General features: G+C 43.1%; 1 non-coding gene across 1 annotated transcript; it reads right to left on the reverse strand.

The window, feature by feature from the left end:
* Positions 1-1,084: 1,084 nt before the first annotated feature.
* Positions 1,085-1,213, reverse strand: LOC116897504. The gene has a single exon (XR_004387524.1). It is a non-coding gene; the product is annotated as a small nucleolar RNA SNORA25 (small nucleolar RNA).
* Positions 1,214-8,100: the final 6,887 nt, after the last annotated feature.

The following is an 8,100-nucleotide window of genomic DNA, read 5'->3' on the forward strand; positions in this document are numbered from 1 at the left end:
AGTTTTTAAATGGTTTTTGTTTTGTTTTTGTTTTGTTTGTTTTTGATCCACAGCACCTAGGCAGAGCAGCAGTACTCACAACAGCCAGCAGGTGGCAGCAGCAGACAACTACAGAAACAAGGTATATACAAACAATGGAATACTAGACTCAGAAGAAAAGGAATTCCTGTCACATGCTATGACATAGAGCACTGAAGACATTCTTAGATAAAACAAGTCAGGCACAGAAAGTCAGATGTTGCAAGTTGCTGTCTGTATACCTGAAGTATCTAAAACGAGTCAAACTCACAGAAACAGAAAATAGAATGTTGGCTACCAGGGAGTGGCTATGGGAAGAAAGGAGTAGTTTTTAAATGGGTTTAGAGTGCCTGCTTTGCATTAATGCAAATGTTTGGTAGAGCTGTTGTATAGTAATGTGAATAACATTTCTGAATTTTACACATAAGAACGTAAACTGGCGACTTCTGTGTTTTGTTCTTTTTTGTCATAATTTTAAAAAATTGAACATTAGACTAAAATCCATGGGCCACATAAAATTGCATCTGAGGACAGGCCACATCTATGAAAATAACATTATGTGTAAGCAAAGGGTGTTGGGGGGTACCTGGAAGAGAATGGGGGACAAGAGATATGAAGAAGGATGGGAAGAAAAGAGCCTGATCAAGGCAACAATTTTTTTTTCCCAAGGCTGAATTTATACCATAACATGGGTAACAGAGGGAGGGGGGAAGTGTGAAACATTTACGCAGGCCAAGGACACAGTATTCGTGTGGTCAGGGAATCGGCCAATGTTGACAGGATGTTAGAAAGGTTACAGGTCATCACATTGGGTATCTTGATGTATCATATTATTATTCATCTTGACCACCAGATTTGTATTAGTCTTCTACAGCTGGCTGGGGATTTTCCATGAACCTAGTCATACCTAATTCTTTTTTTTTTTTTAATGTATAAAATTATTTATTGTCAATAAATTTTTATTTAAGTGGTTGGTTTGATTTCTTTGCTGTCCATCCAGGCACTCTGAAAATAGCCCTAAAAGAGACAAAATGAAATTAATGATAAATTGTGATTCAGGGAAATGCATGTTATCTTCTCAGAAAAACAGCACTATCACAAAGTGCATGCTCTGCTCTGTGAAGAACATCAATCTTTGGTCACAGCGTTAAGAGCTTTTGGTTTTACAGCCATCAAGCCCTCTTTGAAATGACCTTGTCATACCTAATTCTAACCATAATAATAACATCAGCAATGTAGGACTTCAAGGGCATCGCTCCCAACATCTCCCCCTTCCTTATAGTCAAATGAAAAGGTGGCCAAATGGCTGTGCTTGTCCAGGAATGAGCCCCTCAAGAACTGCGTCTGTCTTAGCTTGGAGTGATATTTGTCACATGGCCAAGAGAATCTTGTGGCCAGGGTCTGTCAGGGGATAAGGCAGCAGCTAATGGCGGCCCTCCTGTCTTAGGTCCTTTATTCGTGAATGTATCACTCTCTTACCCGTCATTGACTGTCCAGCTCAGCACGCAGGGGTGACAATTCATTGATTTTTCAGCAAAGGCATCAGGACAGCAGGCCGAAAAGAATGTTGACCTCATTTGGTTCAAGGACAAAATTGTTCTTGCCTGGACTGGGAAGAGATGTGTAGGTGAGCTTGGCCATCATCAAAGCATCCTCTATAGCTAACCTATGATAATATACCTGAATAGGTTTTGCTGCCATATTATCTACCTGTTGTTTAACAAAGCTGGTTAGATGATTAAATGCCCAAGGGCCAAAAGATATAAGCAAAAGAAGGCCTACTAGGGGGCCCAGCAGAGACCAGTTTTGATACCAGTTCTCAGTTTTTTTCTCTTTCTCATTTTCCCTTTTCCAAGCCTTTTCTGACATGTTTCAAGTTTTCTTTAACCATATTCTAAGACACAGGAAGTAGTCAAGCAGGGTCTTTCTATCACAAACTAGAATTCACTGTGATTGCTCAAAGTTGGGCAATTAAAGGTAAAAAGCCAATCAGAAATAAGTACACTAGTTAGCATGTATGGTTTATGTAAAGGGGGGCCAGATAATTGTTCTTTTTGATCAACCTCTGACTCTTAAAGACAGTGTGATTCAAAATTAAAATAGTCAGATATACTTAAAGCTCTGCTCCATTTTGGATAGATGTGGAAGTTTAAAAATTGAATGAATTTGTATGATTGTAAATGTTTACCATGAGATATCACAGAAGGGATGCCACCAGGCAGAGAATTACAATTTTAACTGATATTAAACATCTTAAATAATTTGGAGAAACCTCAGCATTGAATTATAACCATCAGGAAAGAAATAAAGACATTAATAGTTATCCCATGCATGTTATGTCAGAAATAAGCAAACCCCAACTCAGTACAGTACAGTATCAATAACTGAAAATTAAATAATATATTGGTACATAGAAGGAAAAATAACATGTTGATTGACATTGTTGACATTTACAAAATAATTCCAATAGACAATTCAACTTGGTTTCATGTAACAATCATAAGTGCATTATCCAAAAAGTCAAACCCTACAAAAGGTATCTCATCATAGAAGAACACATAACTCAGCATCCTGGAGTGGGTGTCGGAGCTTCCAGTTCTTCTTGTGCAATGGCAATGGACTCGAAGCAGTGCAGTTCTTTGAGCAAGCAGCTCCTCTCGGTGGAGTGCAGGCTGTAGATGAAGTCGCGTGTGCCCTGTGCTGTGTTCAGTGCCTCCATGGGCTCCTTCTTGGGATGAGTGTCCAGAAGCCAAGGAGTAGGAATGTACACGTTCTTTTAACAATTTTATGGTAAATATAATCCCTGTATCAGCGCCTGACTGAAACATTCTAAGACCCCAAGTCTATCCATGTGTCCAATCCCGGTTTCAACCCACGGAGGTAAATTTAATATTTAGGGGGATGCACCATCCCCTTGTTTTAGAATTAGAACCTTCACAACGGGAATCTGGGACATGAATATTAGCAGGATGGGAGGTATTATAAGTCAAAACAACACAGTGTATTAGGTGATAAAATTCTTAGGAACAGGGGAAAGGGACCAGGCAAGAAAGCTAGAGGGTGGCCCGTGAGAGCTGGTGGAACAACCAGATCAGGTGACAAGTAGCATTCAGTCACACAGCTAAACCAGGAAGCTTTCTTGGGATGAAAAGACCAGTGCAAAAATGAGTGCAAGCTTTGTGCCTGTGAAACAGAAAGGCGAGCAGAGGGGCAGCCTGTCTGTTACGGGCTGTCTCTCTGGACTTAGACTCTCCCTTAAGGAGTACCTCCCTTCAGTGTCAGCTCGGTGGCTCTGCCTCTCAAGAGACCCAGCCTCTGAAGAACACTAGGCTTCCAGTAAGAACTAATAACAAAAGGATGGAGAGATGGTTAGGACCTGGGTGCTAGATGTCAAGTGGCTGAAAAAAGAATTGTATGGCTCGTCTGCATTTGGGGGGAAGTTTCTTTCCATTTGACTATAAGGAATGGGGAGATGTTTCTTCCAGGGTGTCAGACACTCCTGGTGACCTTGAGCCAAAAGACCAGGAGAAAATAGCATCTGAGTATCGAAGTGGGGCTCGCCCAGGGGGGTGTGATCCAATTGAAGCCTTGGGTATCAGAGAGTAAGCTATAGTCAGAGATAACTGGCTATAAGGACTCTTTCTGCTGCCATTCCTGAGGCAGGAGTCCACAGTTGAGCGGGTCTTCCTGCCTCTTACATCCAATAAAAAGATTGCTAATACTGAAATACTGACCTTTAATAGAACTACAGCCCCTGAGTTCCAGGACTTCAGTAGCAGTCCTTCACCAACCCGTCTCACTGAGTTAGAGGGCCATGGAAAAGAAAACATTGATCCTGACCTTGGCCACAGCCTCCAGTTGGAGTAAACTGAAGAGCCAGTGCCAAGACTTTCTCCTCTTATCATCCTAGAGTAAAGCCTGTTCTGTCTGGAAATACAAAGTTCCTCACAGTCTGCTGCAGACTCTTTCTGAAACTACTTCGGAGGCTCCCCTGCCCCCCAACCTGGGGGATTTTGACCACAGGGGCAGGAACTGACTGCTACTACGGGGATAGGATCAGAGGCACTCTCTATGTCGATGATGACTAACTGGGAAGGTGACTTAATGCTGGAGATCAACTCCTCTCTTGGAATAGGGCCAGCAGATAAGGCAGACTCTCTCGAAGAACTTCTCTTTATGAACGCTCTCCTTCTGTGAGCAAGTGTTGAAGGTCTGGCCACTGAAGGCAGTGACTGGAATTTTTTTCAGGGTCAAAAGTCTCATAATAGTCTTTTAAAAAAGGGGGGGGCTGGGGATTTAGCTCAGTGGTAGAGCGCTTGCCTAGGAAGCACAAGGCCCTGGGTTCGGTCCCCAGCTCCGAAAAAAAGAACAAAAAACAAAACAAAACAAAAAAAAACCACTAACTCTCCACTATCTTTTTGCTGTCAAAGCATCAGCCCTGGCTGGCCTCATCACCTTGAAACTCCTTTTATGCCGATTTGGCCTGAGCTGTGCCACTGCCCGTGAGCAGCCTGCAGCTTGCTTGCTAGCAGGCCCACTAGCCTGCCACCCTTAGCCCCATACTTCCTCACTCTGTGCTGTCCCTTCCTTAGAAACTGTGAATGTCTAAGCAACAGGGAGATCCTTCCTTCAGGATCCAAGGCAAAGCTTTCAGGTTCTTGTTTCTGCCTACTTCAGACATGATCACTCGTTAACCTGGAGTCCTTCATACACATGTGTGATAAACTGTTAACAGCTGCTAGACTGGACAAGGGAGCAAAGGGAGGGGCATCTCTCCTTGGGGAAGAGGCTCAAGAGAGAAAGATAAAACTCCCTGGCAGAAAACAATTTCTCTCAAGAAAATCATTTCCAAGTTAGGCACCAAGAGGACCAAGTAAAATTCCTTGACAAACAAAACAAACAGTTCCATGATTTGAAACACAGTCGTCAGTCCAAGTCCAAAAACAAAACAAAAGTCAAAAAGACACGACAATACCACAGAAAACAAACTGGACAGTCTAGTTGACTGTCATAATGTCTTAAGGGTTAGGGGCATAGCCTAATAGTAGAGTTCTCACCTAGACTATTCAAAAGCCTGGGTTCTGGCCCCAGAACTGAACACAGACATTTCCTGGCGACCATGTTGTGTGAGGTTGAGAGGTGGCTTGGCAGTTACCAGCTGCTCTTTTGGAGGACCCAGGTTCACTCACATCAGGTGGTTCACAATACTGGTGACTCCGGTACCAAGAGAACTGACAGCCTTTTCTGGCTTCTTGGGTACCTGCATACATGGTACACGTGCAGAGAAGCAGGCGTGCGCATACACACGCACGCACGCATGCACACACACACACGATGAGACAAAATAACTATATTTTTTAATATTTCACTAGCACAGATAAATGTCATGTCTATCATGTATTGGTTGAATGGAGAGTTCACATAGAGTGATCTACTGTGCGTGTAAGAATGTCTCACAATGTTTGCACATGAGAGAGACAGAGAGAGACAGAGAGACAGAGAGAGAGACAGAGAGAGTTGGGACTAGAGAGAGGGTTCATAGAGAGAGGGTTCACTGATCACGAACACTGCCTGCTCCCACCCCACCCCCCAACTTTGAATCCCAGCATCCACATGTTGGTTAACAACCAGCTGTAACCCAGAGGATCTGGTACCCTCTGTTGGCTCACACAGGCACTTTATGCATATAATACCCTGATATACATTTAAGCAAAACACCCTTACAAAAAAAGAAAAAACTGTCTAGCCAGATAGTTTCTAGAACGCATCCCCTCATTAATCAGCACACAAACGTGTGTGGATGTATTCTGGGACATCTCTAGTCTACACAAGGAAGTTGAAGCAAGAGCTTAACAGTTCTCTAACTTGTCCCTACATTCCCTTTAGGACAGGGAAAAGTGAATCCAGCTAGTCTGGTGCCCATAGCTAGGAGGGAAACCCTGTGTTTTGTTACAATTATATGCAGATTTTGGTTAGCACTTCCATAAGATCAAGGTTTATTTTCATATAGAAATAGCGTTTTAATTATCATTAAAGGGACTAAGAGAGTATTCCTTTGAGAGGGACTTCACAGTAGAATCACAGGGTTGCTAGGTGTTTATGAAAGTGAGTACAAAGAAAACAACTTAAATAAGCCAACACAGAAAAAGCAGGCTTATAAGGAATCATACAGGCAAACCATTGAAGGATTATAAAAATCTAAACTCTCAGGGCAGGAGAGATGGCTCAGTGGTTAAGATCACTCCCTGATCTTGCAGAGGACCCTGGCTTACAACCTAATTTGATGCCCTCTGTGCATCAAATTAGGACTCCCTGTGCCCCAGCTGTAAAAGTGGTACACATAAATACAGGCAGGCAAAACACTCATGAGATAAAATAAATCCAAATTTTTAAATCTTCCCCTTCCCCATTCCATTGATGATAAACAGGTCCCACAAAGGTTTATGTATATGTCCTGTAGTTTGTACTATCCCCTGACTACGGAAAACTATAGACACCCTGGGGGTTATGGATGCGCTGTTACCATTATCATTACAGATCAGCTCTCAGTGAGGTTTTCTAAGGTAAAGGATCAGGGTCAGGCTCACAGGGTCTCAAATGAGGTAGGTGGCTATTGTTACTCCCATCAGTCAGGAAAAAGACCACTACACCGCAATTTAAAACCAAATCTTAAGCAATCTTTAATTAAATTCTGGCCAGGGGGATGGGCTCTGGCTGGGTCCATCTCTTCGGGCTTCCAGAAAAAGAAGACAAATCCATCAGAGATGAGCATAAATTCTGACCTATTTCCTGCCTATGACTATTCCCTCACCTACATCCAATCAGGGGTGAACGTACATCCTGTACATCCTGAGGTATTTCCTGCCAACGAACCTCCCGACCACATGTGATCAACCACATCCGGTGGGTGAGTGTTGAGAGGAATGAAAACAAATAGTCTTCAGTCTTTAACTTTGGTTCTCACACTATGAAGAGGAGCCCCCACAAAGAAGCGCAGGGTCCTTCTGGCCAGGTATGCGCATGCTCTGTAGTGTTCTGCCACATCCACACAAAAACAACAGCAGCTTTGAATGTGAGGGCCACGACCACAGTCCATATTCTTTAACCTCTGCCTACCTCCCCACCAGTTCAGCTGTTCCCACCCTTTTTATTTCTAACCTAATTCTTTTGTTTCATTTCGCTTTTTTTTTTTTTTTTAATATGTAGCCCAACACTGATCCCTGGTATTCTATGTAGCTGAGGACAAACTTAAACTCCTGCCTCTGTCTCGCAAGTGCAAGGATGCCATACATGCTCGGGCACACCGTCTTACTTGCTTGCCACTTTGGTTCTGGAGTTTTCTGAGTTTCTCTTGTTGACTGCTCTCTCTGACACATCTGACTGGATCTGTGAGTGATCTTCCTTCCTGGGCAGATACCCGTTATTAGATCTATTTTAAATATGATTGCCTTAGGCAAAGTTACAAATTTCTAATCAGTCACTCACAGTCAGTTATCAGGATCACGTGACAGGAGGCCGGCTGCTGGGCTCCAGAGGTAAAATCTGCGCATGTCCACTGCCGCATCTGTCCCAACAGAGTGCAATTATTTCCTCAGAGTCTAGTTCCCTGCAGGACACTAACCCTAAGACCGATAATAGCATCTTCCTCTTCATATCCCCGGTGCAAAACTGGTACCTGGTAGCCTCTCAGTGTAGCTCTGTCAAAATTAACTAAACTGACAGGAAAAGCAGACAGCCAAATTTGAATCCCAGGGATGACAATTCCCTGCTGCTCGGCCTGGGTGAATTATTTGGCCTTTCTGAACCCTCTCCGCCTGTGTAGGAAGGTCTTTGTTGCAAGCCATAGAAATCCATTGTTACAGAATTCTTCTCAGATAACAGAATATAAATGCACTTGCTAATTTACAACATAAAAGATCGTTGTGATAAATATTAAATAAGATGTCAGTATGTACTTCCCCTCTCCAGTTTTACCTCTGCCATGTATTATAACTATGTGCAAATACGGCTTCTTCCCATCCAAGGGTAATTTCCCAAAGAATGGGGCCTCCCTAACTTCTGTACCCTTGTCTCCTCCCATGC

This window comes from Rattus rattus, chromosome 3, assembly GCF_011064425.1.
Source record: "Rattus rattus isolate New Zealand chromosome 3, Rrattus_CSIRO_v1, whole genome shotgun sequence".
Lineage (NCBI taxonomy): Eukaryota > Metazoa > Chordata > Mammalia > Rodentia > Muridae > Rattus > Rattus rattus.